Source organism: Halichoerus grypus, chromosome 3, assembly GCF_964656455.1.
Source record: "Halichoerus grypus chromosome 3, mHalGry1.hap1.1, whole genome shotgun sequence".
Taxonomy (NCBI): Eukaryota; Metazoa; Chordata; class Mammalia; order Carnivora; family Phocidae; genus Halichoerus; species Halichoerus grypus.
Window position 1 is genome coordinate 189,412,550 of NC_135714.1, and position 12,665 is coordinate 189,425,214.

Sequence of the window (12,665 nt, forward strand, 5' to 3'; positions counted from 1 at the left end):
TTGTTGTTAATGTAAGGACTGCACTGCTATCTTATGCTAAAACAAATGTCTACTATTTTTTTTAAACAAATGTCTACTATTTTTGCATATTTTAGTGGCTTAAGATAATAAGCATTTAATGTTCACAATTTTTGTGGGCAGGAATTTGGGCAGGACTTGACAAAGCCTTAGATTCAATTTTTCCAGGTCACTTCAATTATAATTCTTCTTGATTTTCTATCCCTTTTACCTTCAAATATATGCCAAAGAGGAATATTTTTTAAATAAAGTTGGATTGTTCCTGAAACTTCCATTTGCATATATGTTTCTTGCAGTGTGTTTAAGGAGATATGTCCTTTTATAATTGCTCTGTTGGATTTAGTGCCAAAGGTAGGCTTTCATTCAACAAGCATTTTTAAGCTTCACCATATGCACAATTGATTGTGCACTTAGGGGAATTCAAAAGTGATGGAAGAAATACTTTTGCAGTTTATAATCTATTGCAAGAAGTCAGACAAATATGAAAATAATAATAGAGGACATTTCCAATAATAAAGAAAAATGTACTGTCCATGCATGAGTGCTACAAAATACAAAACCAAATGATTAGTTTGTGTATCGAGAGAACAGGCAGGAGTTTGTCTTGAGGCCGAGGACCCTGAGCCAGTTATTGAAGTAATGCTGGCTGTGAGCCATCACAGAGGAGGATGGGGACAATCAGAAAGGAGTGGAAGGGAAAGGACAGTGTCATGGGTTATGGCCAGAAATAGCATGAATAATTGTGATAACAGTGTGTCTAAAGGAGATGTGGAGAATGAGTAACAGGGGCTAAGGGGTTTATATGGCAAAAAATAAAGAGTAAGTTTGCCTCATTTTCATGTCAACTAAAGTCATTTATTACCCATTCTTCCATCTTTATTTCAAGGAATGAAACCATATCTATCATTCTGTGTATCTTTTATCTTTCTATTTTTCTATCATCTACCAATCATTTGTCTATCATCTATCTATGATTTAAAAATTTACCTTTGCCTCTACCTGGCTTAATATTATTGCACCTGTGTTAATGTCCTGATTTTGACAGTGTTGTTTGGTATTGGAGGTATTGGAACTGGAAACAGTTGGGTAAAATGTACACAGGAATTATGTACTATTTCCATGACTTATTGTGAGTTTTGATCTACCTTAAAATAAAAAGTTATGTTTAAAAAAATTTTAAAGCCTTTTTCTTGAGTATGGATATAGGTAACCAAAATGCATTAGAAAGAAAAGAATTATTCACTTAGATTAATAGGTCATAATTGAGGATAATTTAGTAAAAAGTTATCCTTTATAGAGGAAAAGGTTATAGGTTGTAATATATCTTCATTCAAGCTTGATAACTAAGTTCCTAAAGAATTCTCTGAAAATCTAGTAGTCTGAAGAAAATAATCCAACTCTGTGCCAAAGGGAAATTTAGGTCAATGCATTTCTGTTTACTAACATGATAAAAACAAAAGATAGTACTTTTTAACCGCCTTTATAATTATTATGGTCTCTTTTCCGATATTTAATATAGAAATGGTATCTGCTATGTTATTTTATACCTAAAATCTATATTGAAGTATCTGGGAAATGGAATGTGTTTCATGATCTTATTTTTATGATTCTTTCTTTAACAACACTTTGTGTTGTTATAAAACATGCTTATTTCTGCTTTCTTTGAAACATTTTTGTTGAGTTCCATACAGAGTAACCAGTCTTACTACATTTTAAATTTAGGAAACAGAATCTGATTTTTAGCAAAGTTGACATGTTTATGACTTGCTTATTTGTTTTCTATCCCAGTTGGCATTTTTTAAAGGCCTAAAATAATCACTTGGACTTTAAGAGCTAAATCGAAGCACTTCTTTAAGCACTTCTTAGAATTAAACCTCTCTTGTGAATGACTATTAAATGGACCGTTTCCCTAAAATTCTTATCATCTTTGCATCTCACAGCAACTTCTGTCTGCAAATCTGCTAGTGTTTTAGAAATCATTATTTCATTATCTACTATCCCTCAAACTTTTCTGAAGTGTTAGGCAAATATTTCTCTCCTAAATCTTTCTTCATTTCCCAAGTGAAAAAGTTAAGACACAAAAATAAGAAGTGACTTTCCTGGAACAGTACTCATTTTCTGCAGGAGCAGGATATTATGAGAGCACGAGGGCCCCGTTGGTTTATTCAAAGGAGAGAAAAGGGGATATAATGGTTTTTGTGTGTCTTCTACCTAGCGACAGCAGTCATGAAAGAGAATTTATCAGGGAAGATTAGTGTTCTCTAGGTGACCTGAGCAACCTTAATGTCCAAGAATAGTGTGTGCTTTTTATACAGGGAGCAAAAGAAAGGCAGGGTATAGCAGGCCCTTAATTAATTTGATTAGTGAACGTTTATATAAGCAGTATATTGTATTCAGCTCCTGACTTCTACCCATTATAATTTTTGCATGACATCTTTATTATAATGTCTGTTTAAGAGAAAGCACACTACTGAGGGTTCGTTCATTCCTTAACCAACATTTATAGAGTGGGTATTGTGTACCAGACACTGTGTCCTAGGAATAAACATCATATAATTTAGCAGTTAAGAGTGTGAGTTTGGGAATCTCATTTCTTGTGTTTAAATTCTCCCTATGCCATTTACTGTATGACCTTTGTTAGTTTTGCATTTTTAATTTCCCTCAACTTATTAATCTGTAAAAGGGTGTGTAATAATAAGAATAACTTCTTTATAAGCTTGTTGTGAGGATTAAATGAAGTTATATATGTTAATTAGTATTATAAGACATAACCTCAGGGTACCTGGGTGGTTCAGTCGCTTTTGAGCTTCTGCCTTCAGCTCAGGTCATGATTCCGGGATCCTGGAATCGAACCCCACATTGGGCTCCTGGCTGGGTAGGGAGTCTGCTTCTCCCTCTCCCTCTGCCCCTACCCTCTGGCTCATGCTCTCTCTAGTGCTCTCTCTCTCATGTACTCTCTCTCTCTCAAATAAATAAAATATTAAAAAAAAAAAAAAGACCTAACCTCACACTGAAAGATAACAGTGTCAATACAGAGGTAGAGAAAAATCAGCGCTGTGATAATGTTGTGCATAGGATACAAGGCACGATGAGGAAAATGCATAGACATGCATACGCTGCAGAACAGGGAAGTCTGAGTGCATTGACACTAGAACTGATTTGAAGGAAGATAAGAATTAACTAGATGAAATGATTGGAGAATAAGTACAAATGAATGCCAGGTTCAGTATCTGTGAACACAGAAGCGTAAAATCCTGCCAAATTGGAGAGTTGCAGGAAAACCCATTCTACTGAAGAGAGTATATATATGCAGAAAGTGGACGGATATAACGCTAGAAAGATCTGAACAAATGGAGGCTGCCTGAAGCAAGCAGGAGGCTTATAAAACAAGAAATTGACTGATAAGAGACTGTGTTTTAGAAAAAGCAGTCTGTCAGCAATAGGCAGGATGTAGGGAGGGTAGGGGCGGGGGGAGGTGCCACACTGGATGCAGGAAAATTGCTTGCTGCAATTTAGCAATGTTTAGATGAATGGTTCAGGTCATCATAGCATGGAGAGAGAACTTTCTGAAAGTTCTTAATATAGATGGGATGTGTGGATTGAATATGAGGTGATGGAGTTGCAAAAGGACTTGAAATATTGAATCTGAGAAACTTGGAAGTGTGCAAATGAAGATGGCCTGGGGATAATTGAGTATGGGGAGGGGTCTGGAGTTCAGAAAAACATACGGGGCTAGGGGTATAGATGTGGGAACCTTTTTTTTTTTTTTTTTAAAGATTTTATTTGACAGAGAGAGCACAAGCAGGAGGAAGAGACAGAGGGAGAGGGAGAAGCAGGCTCCCTGCTGAGCAAAGAGCCAGACATGGGGCTCGATCCCAGAACCGTGAGATCATGACCTGAGCTGAAGACAGACGCTAACCACCTGAGCCCTACGCAGGCGCCTCCAGATGTGGGAATCTTAAGCAATTAAGTGGTTGTTGAGGCCAACTGAAAGCATCAGAAGGTCAAAGATAGAGCTCTGGTGAATACTGGTATTTGAGTTGAGAAGGCCAGTGATAGAAGAAAGGTCCAGAAATCATCAGTGTCAAAAAGCTTAAAAGACATGGCCCTACTTATCGGTATTAAATTGTGCCAGGAAGGTACATATTCATTGGATGGGCCAATTTGGATGCGACTGCATACCTTATTAAGAGTAGCTCCCCTGATATAAGAAAATAACTGGCAAAAATGTGCATTTTTTCCGTATATGTTATAAAGGTAAATGTTTGTTTCTGGGTTTTAAATGTGTTTACCCTTCTTCACTGTTGTATTTTCTCAAAAAAGAAAAAAAGTCAACTAATCCTTGTTGTAAAACTGAAACATTTGTATAGCCTGGACTTTGCTTTATTACTGACCGCCAATGGTTGCAAACAAAATGAACCTCTTGGGGTGGAAAAAAAAGTATGACTGAAATTTTAAAATATAAATAAAATTTATCTGGACAAATATGATAATAAGGTAGCACTTGGTCTGGGCTAATTTGGGTATGCTACCTGCTTTTATTTTTTACAATTCAGACCACAATTTCAAGCTTCCTTATACCACACCCAAAGTTATAATCGTGAGATTAATTTCTTCCTCATGGAGTTGAAGACCATGCCAGATTCTCAGTTCTACACATCAGATCCATTAAAACTTGAAACATTACTATATTCATTAGAATAAGATTCAGATATTTTGCCCAAAATACTCTTTAAATGGAGACCCCCCCACAGAGTGCTTTTTTTTTTTTTTAATTTTATTTATTTATTTGACAGAGAGAGACACAGTGAGAGAGGGAACACAAGCAGGGGGAGTGGGAGAGGGAGAAGCAGGCTTCCCGCGGAGCAGGGAGCCCGATGCGGGACTCGATCCTAGGACTCTGGGATCATGACCTGAGCCGAAGGCAGACGCTTAACGACTGAGCCACCCAGGCGCCTCCACCCCCCAGAGTGCTTTTACTCAACTCAAAATGTATAAGCTATTCTCTACATATAGTGGATATGATATTCAAAGAATATGATGAAAATAATTCCACAAAATAAACACTATCATTTAAATCTAAGGGGTTTTCCCCTGAATAGTGAAATTTAAATTTAACTGTAGAACTGATTATTTTCAAAGGAAGCCATTTGAATGCAGTTTTAGATATACAAACATTGAGCAAGCAGTCTTTTAAAATGAAATATTGGAGAATTATTGCTCTTAACACCTTTCAAAAGAAAAGGAAGGATGGAAGGAAGAAAAGAAAAAGAAAAGTGTTTTGAGGGAGACCAAACAGTGTCTTAGCTGTAGGGTAGAGGAAAGGTGACCAGCCCCTTGATATGAGCAATTATGTTTCAGGAGTGAGGTTAAGAAGTTAGTGGAACTATTTTCATGCAATAGAAAGTGCATTTTGAGGCTGGGGTGAGGAACAGACATGCATGTAACTCTTTTCATGAGACCTTTTGAAACTTTAGGCATACATAGGCTGAGCTACTCTGGGGCCCAGCCACTCTCTGGCTGAGCCAAAGTTAAAAGTTTAGAGATGGTGTTTGACATTCCACAGGGGGCATCCTAAGTGGGATTCCTGCTATAAGCTTCATGGGCAATTGCAGCATGGGGAATGACTGAAAGAAAGATTGTGAAGTTCATCCAAGTAAGAAAACACCACACCAAATGGGAAAGAGAATCAAGGTTCTTGGTCTTTTGATCCACTAAAATGTTGCTGGGCACAGTTCTGTGCCTGAGAATTTAACTACAGCATGGATATGGACAAATGCTTGGATCTAAGACCCCCACCCCTTCCTTGTTCCCCTCTCCATCCCTACCCCTACAGACAAGGCCCCTTCACACCAGCACAGTGGTTCGCCTTAGAGTTGTCCCATTGGCTCTCTCTCTCTCTCTTTTTATCTCAAAAAAAAAAAAAAAAAAAAAAAAAAAAAAAGAGTTGGCCCATTGGTCTTGTCTCTTTCAATTAATTGCAGGTCTATGTGAAGGTCTTCTTTGCCTTTATCTTCCATAGTGACAAGACAGGGACCGCCTGGGACAATTCGTAGTAAGAGTCTCATATTTATGCTCCAGGCAAACAGCGCTGGGGATCTGCTAGAAGTTTGCTGGATTCCATATGCCAACTGGCTTCTTTCTCCAAAGAGCTCATATAACCAGTTAGAAACACTGTTGCTAAACCTGAGGAAGGATACTAACACCCTTCCTGCTGAGTACTTTGTTCTATTTTGTATAACTAGGAGTTGCATTGCAGACACTATTTTAAAAGCAAGTAAAGAAACACCAACAAAACCTTAAAATTATCACTGAGCTCTGTTCTTCCTCATCCAACACTGGAGTACCTGGAAACCAAGGAGATGAAACCAAAATAATGAAATGTCATTTGTTCCTTATTAAAAACTGGTGAATTCGTCTTGGGGACTCCACATATAAGGTAGCAGTTTTATATATAGGCATACATATAAATCCAATGAAGTTGTATTCCAAAAAGTTTTTTTTTTTTTTTCCTTTTAAAGTTAAGACAGATTTGTTTCATTTCTTTTTGCAACTTTCTTTAGGAGAGTGGGTATTATGAATGAAGTAAAGTCTGTACTACATTTGAACAGTCTCCAGGTGCCCAGAAATGCACAAAAGGGGTTTGGAGTTGGAAAGCAAAGTTCATCGTAGAACTTCTTAAATAAAAACCTCGCATGGCAAAGTCTGCTTTCCCAAGAAATGGCCAATGGGACTCGGGGTGACTAAATTCTCCTGAAAAATTATCCTGTTATCACAAATTCTCCTAGTTGTGAAAATTAGTATTTTTAAAAAATAATCAGCAATATAAAGAAATGTGAAGGGGAAAAAACAATATAAAATGCTGGTGTGTTTGCTTCTTAAATTGTTCATTTAGACTGCTTAATAGAAATGTACCAGCTCGGGCACCTGGGTGGCTCAGTTGGTTAAGCGACTGCCTTCGGCTCAGGTCATGATCCCAGGGTCCTGGGATCGAGTCCCACATCGGGCTCCCGGCTCAGCGGGGAGCCTGCTTCTCCCTCTGACCCTCTCCTCTCTCATGCTGTTTCTCGCTCGCTCGCTCTCTAGTAAATAAATAAATAAAATCTTTAAAAAAAAAAAAAAGAAATGTACCAGCTCATTTTTGAAGTTATTTAAGATGCTACATTAGCAATGATTTGTAGCAAATGTTTCATCCCACAGATTGTAAGTAATTGTGTAAAGATTTAATGAAGTGCCAATTGGATATTAGAGTGTTCTGTGGGTTGTTCCAGTTTGCAACTCAAGTTACTTTTATTTCAAAATAGTTCAATTCTCTCTACAGATAAATGCAATGAATGAGTAATTGTCTTTATATAATTCCAATTAATAGCTTTAAGCAAAGGCAAATCCATTAAAAATTTGCTAAAACTCAGTATGTATATTGACCGAGAAACCAGAAACTAAAAGTGAAATAAAACATATTCTTGGAGAGATCCTTTACTGAGAATTCTACATTGTCACTTCTCAAAAGAGGAATACACAAATATTTTTCCCCCAAAATGCAATAAAGGGCAATTATTTCTGGCAAAGGTCAAGATATATATAGTATATCCTTCATTCCTTGTATATAGAGAGAATTACCTAGATCCTCCATTTGGTGGAAATGGGGGGATATTACTTTCCTTTATTACTAATATTCTCCCTTATAACAGCAGTGATTGCCGAGGATAGACTATCAGATGAGTGAGCCTGTTCTGCACTTTTCAAGAGCAGACTATGACCTAGAGAAAATCCTGTTCTCAACTTAAGATGAATAAATGAATACAAACTGATCATTTGAGTTCACTAACAGGTTTTGCAGCTCACCTCAACACCTCTGGAGCTAAATTGACCTCCATGTTTCACATGAATTTTTCCAATATTAACCTTTGGGGTGATCAGAACTTCCTTCTCCTGAAGATGGAACAGGTCCTCATTTGATTGAGTCCTGTACCTCTCAAAAGATTTGTAGTCTTACGCAAAGTGGCAGGGATTTGCTTCTCTACATTTGGAGAAAACACATCTAGATTTTCATAGCTATTAGGCCAGTTTTGAGACCCAAAAATACAGCTTCTGGATTCTGTGTGGATTTCTTTCTGCCGTTAATTTATGTACAATTCTTCAGGTACAATCTAGCTCTTGTTTAATTTTTTTTAGAATTTTGAATTTCTCTGACTGCACACTTGAACCTAACCTATAGTTTTGGCATAAACATCTTTTCCTTGACTGACATTTTTACTACATTGACTGCTAAATAACATCTCCAACTTATTGACAAAAGTTAAGTTACAGATTTACTCGTAAACATAAGCACATCTTTTCATAAAATATTCTACATTTGAACTAATGCCAGAAATTGTAGCAAAATTTTGGGTTTTTTTTTCCTAGTGGAAACCATATAAAATTTTACTTGCACTTGGAAAATATGACATATTCTACTTTATTGGTTTTTTTTATGTATTAGATAATGTACAAAATCAGTTAATAAAGAGGCCCTTTAGGGGCACCTGGGTGGCTCAGTTGTTAAACGTCTGCCTTAGTTTCAGGTCATGATCCCAGGGTCCTGGGATCGAGCCCTGAATCAGGCTCCCTGCTCCGTGGGGAGCCTGCTTCTCCCTCTCCTACTCCCACTGCTTGTGTTCCCTCTCTTGCTGTGTCTCTGTCAAATAAATAAATAAAATCTTTAAAAAAAAAAAAGGCCCTTTATTCTAGTAGCAAACATTCAACTAAATTCATAGTAATTAAGTAAAAGAACATGTATTAAGCATACCTGATTAGAAGAACAATGAATATTCACTTTTAATAGATGTAGAATCACCAGGATCTAGATTTTGGCCCATAATTAAATAGCCAGTCATATCTCAAGATCGTTTATGACTTCTTTGGAAGAATACATTACACAGAATTTTAAAATATATTTAAACTAATATGTTTTATTCCCTTAGAACACAGTCTTCCTATTTGTGGAAAGGACACACACAGGAGAACTCTGTTTATTTTCTGTGGATTTCTAGCCTCTAGTTCAGGGTCTCTCACCCTCAGGACTACTGAAATTTTGGGCCAGATAATTTTTTGCTATGAGGGAGCTGTCCTGCGCATTGTGGTATGTTCAACATTATCCTTAACTTCTACCCACTGTATTCTAATAGCATCCCTCCCATGTTATGGCAACCAAAAATGTCTCCAGACATTGACAGATGTACCCAGGTGGGGAAGAGGGTCAAATTAGTCCCAATTGAGAATCACCCTAGACTTAACGGTTTTATGCATATTCCTTTGGCTATTTAAATTAAGATATTCTCAGCTACCTCTTTAATGTTAAACAGATATATCTTTATCCTATTCCCTCTGCCCATTTACCTATCAGTTCTCAACTCAAGAAAGTTTACAGTCCTCATCAATGCCTGTACAATTTCCAGGTATCCTGGGGACGCCTGGATGGCACAGTCAGTGAAGCATCTGACTCTTGGTTTCAGTTGAGGTCTGATCTCAGTGTCATGAGATCAAGCCCTGCATCAGCCTCCTCCATGCTCAGCAGGGAGCCTGCTTGGGATTCTCTCTCCCTCTCACTCTGATCTTCCCACACCCCTTTTCAAAAATAAATAAATAAATCTTTAAAAAAAATTTTAAGGTATCCTGCTGAATTCATGCCATGTGTCTTCACAAGTTATAGCCTTAATCATAAATATTATTCTATTTAGTTTTGTATTCATATGCCCACAAAAGCAAATGGTTGAGTATTATATAGTAATCAAATTAGCCTTTTATGGTTTATAAGACTCACTAATTTCTAGTTATATAGCTATGTTGTTTCTCTATAGAATACGTTTTCGTGGTGATATTTAGAAAACTTTTATTGAAGACCTACTTTACATCAAATACCATGTGATTTGTTGAGAAATGGATGAATAAGACATGGTCTCTGTCCTTATGGAACTAACCCATACTGAATACAAACATAATAAAACCTTCATAGTTTTGTAATCAATTCCATTAATAAGATATGTATGAGATGTTAATGTTTAACATGCTGAGTAAACACCCTGAAAATTTTTAAACAGAAAATATTTTTAAGATAAATAATAATTTCAAAATATTTAGGCTGAGAAATCCAAGCCTAATTTTGCATCTTTATCCTAAACTATCATATTTGTGCTGTCTCATAATCCTCTAAAGAACCCAGCTGAAAGGGAAGAAAAAAAACTTGCCATTATGGGATTACTGAAAATATTCCTGATTACATCAATGATAGTTCTGGGAGAAATGTCTCATTAAATCACAGCAGGTTAAGTAACAGTTGATCATAAAAATTTTTAAATTATACTTTCTAAATAAGGATTTAAAAGATGTATATCTGTTTCCAGAGGCCCCTTCTCATGACTTCATTACCCTTATAAAGTATATTGGAATACATATATAGGAATTGTTTATAGTATACCAGAAAGGAACACAATTGTTTAACTGGTGCTGAAGTTCAACACATTAGATAGAAATGTTAGATCCATCAATTCCCAACCATGTTTTAATAAACAATTTGTATTACCTGAATGATCTGAATTATTACTTTATTATTATATCCCCATGTTATTCATGACCTGAAAACTGAGCATTCCTGTCGGATGAAATGCCACCCACACACCAAGCCACCTGATAAGATATCTTTTCCTTTTATTTTAATTTTTTTAAAGATTTTATTTGAGATAGAGTGCATGTGAGTAGGGATAGGAGCAGAGGGAGAGCGACAAGCAGATTCTGTGCTGAGCACGATGCCCCATATGGGGCTTGATCCCATGACCCTGAGATCATGACCTGAGCTGAAATCAAGAGTCGGCTGCTCGGCCAACTGAGCCACCCAGGCACCCTTTTCCCTTTTTGTCATCACCCCTCCTCATGTTATACCAATTCCAACAAACACAAGAGGATTTAGAGTAAATCTATATCACTTCCCATAATACATATTTTATTTTTAAGTGAAATGTCCTAAGCTTGAAAAAAATTCCATTTTATTATTTAATAATATATAACTACAATCCTACATCATCAATCTAATTCAATGTTGAAGCAGGATTCTCTAGGGTTTCAAGAATTTAGCATAGTCTTGTACAGTGGTAATAACCTTTCAATTGGAGAAACTGAATATCATGTTTAACCTTAAATCGGCAATATCTCATTGATAAAAGTAAGCTGAAAAATAATCTCAATTCCTTAAGGGAGAAGTAAAGAGGGAGGTTATATGTATTCAGGAAGACAAAAGGAGAATGTTCAGACTAAAAGTGTTGATAGTTCAGGCTGACTGAGATTGTTGAAGTGTTCTGAGAGCAGACCGAAGGTCAGGAGATAATCTTTTGGCTACCAAGATATGAAACTACCTTTTATCTCATAGATAAAAGATAATTTAAAAGTTCCTCCAGCTGGGGCACCTGGGTGGCTCAGTCGGTTAAGCGTCTGCCTTCGGCTCAGGTCATGATCCCAGGGTCCTGAGCCCCACATCAGCCTCCCTGCTCAGCGGGAAGTCTGCTTCTCCCTCTCTTTCTCCATCTGTGTACTCTCTTTCTCTCAAATAAATAAATAAATCTTTAAAAATAAATGAAAATAAAAAGTTCCTCCAGCATCCTAGGCATTCAAAAGGAGAGACATCATATATATATGCTATATATATATATATATATATATATATATATACACATGCACACATACATACATAAATATATATAAATACACATATATGTGTGTACACACACTCTTTTAGATTATGCAGCCTATTCTCAAAGGAACTTAAGAAATTAGGAAAATAAAGGCATAAGGTATATGGCTACATCTAAAGAAAAGCTGCACAGGAAAATAAAATTTTTGTTCACATTTTTTTCCCTTGGAGATGGTAGCTTACAGAATGCCCATTTATGCTTACTTTGGGGTAGTGTGTGTGTGTGTGTGTGTGTGTGTGTGTGTAAATGAAACTAATTCATAGTAGGTAAATCTTAAGTAGCTAGTTTTTTTTTTTTTTATATCAGCAAATTTTAACTGGAAAGGAATGAGAAATTTGAATTTCTTATCAAATTTGAATTTGACGTTTCTTCTTTAATATCCTTTAAGGATACAAACTATTTGGGGGATGAGAAGGAGTTGAAAATATGACCATTCAACCAATCCTCAAGTGGCTACCAGATACCTGTTACAGATGCTTAGGGAGTTGACAACCATGCATATGATCACCATCAAGGGGCTGAGAAACTCACATGGCTCTAGTGAATTCTAGTCATTAACAAGAACTGGACAACCTCTATCCTATTGCAGGAAGCAACTCGTGGATGCACAGTAAGTCCTGTTATGTCCCATGTATGTCACTTAAGTGCCACATAGAGATTAATTGAGCCATATTAATTAAGATGTTGGAAAGAATTATGCAGTTCATATCCAGGCAATGCAAAAACACTGTTCTATATTCAAGGTGCTTTTTAAAGATTTTGGGAACATAATCAAAAGTAGTTTAAAAGCATTCTAGTTTTTGCTCCAAACATCTCAAGTGGACACTGAGGACCAGGCAATTGTGGCAGGTAGAATTATAATCCCCCCAAAGATGTTCATGTCCTGATCCCCAGAATCCTTAAACATGTTGTCTTGCATGACCA

General features: G+C 36.6%; 1 long non-coding RNA gene across 1 annotated transcript in view; it reads left to right on the top strand.

The window, feature by feature from the left end:
* The window catches only part of LOC144381294 (uncharacterized), a 357,259-nt gene extending 344,904 nt beyond the window's left edge, over window positions 1–12,355 (top strand). The window contains exon 5 of the long non-coding RNA XR_013446205.1: window positions 12,130–12,355. This is a non-coding gene — a long non-coding RNA (uncharacterized LOC144381294). The remainder of the gene's footprint in view (window positions 1–12,129) is intronic.
* Window positions 12,356–12,665: the final 310 nt, after the last annotated feature.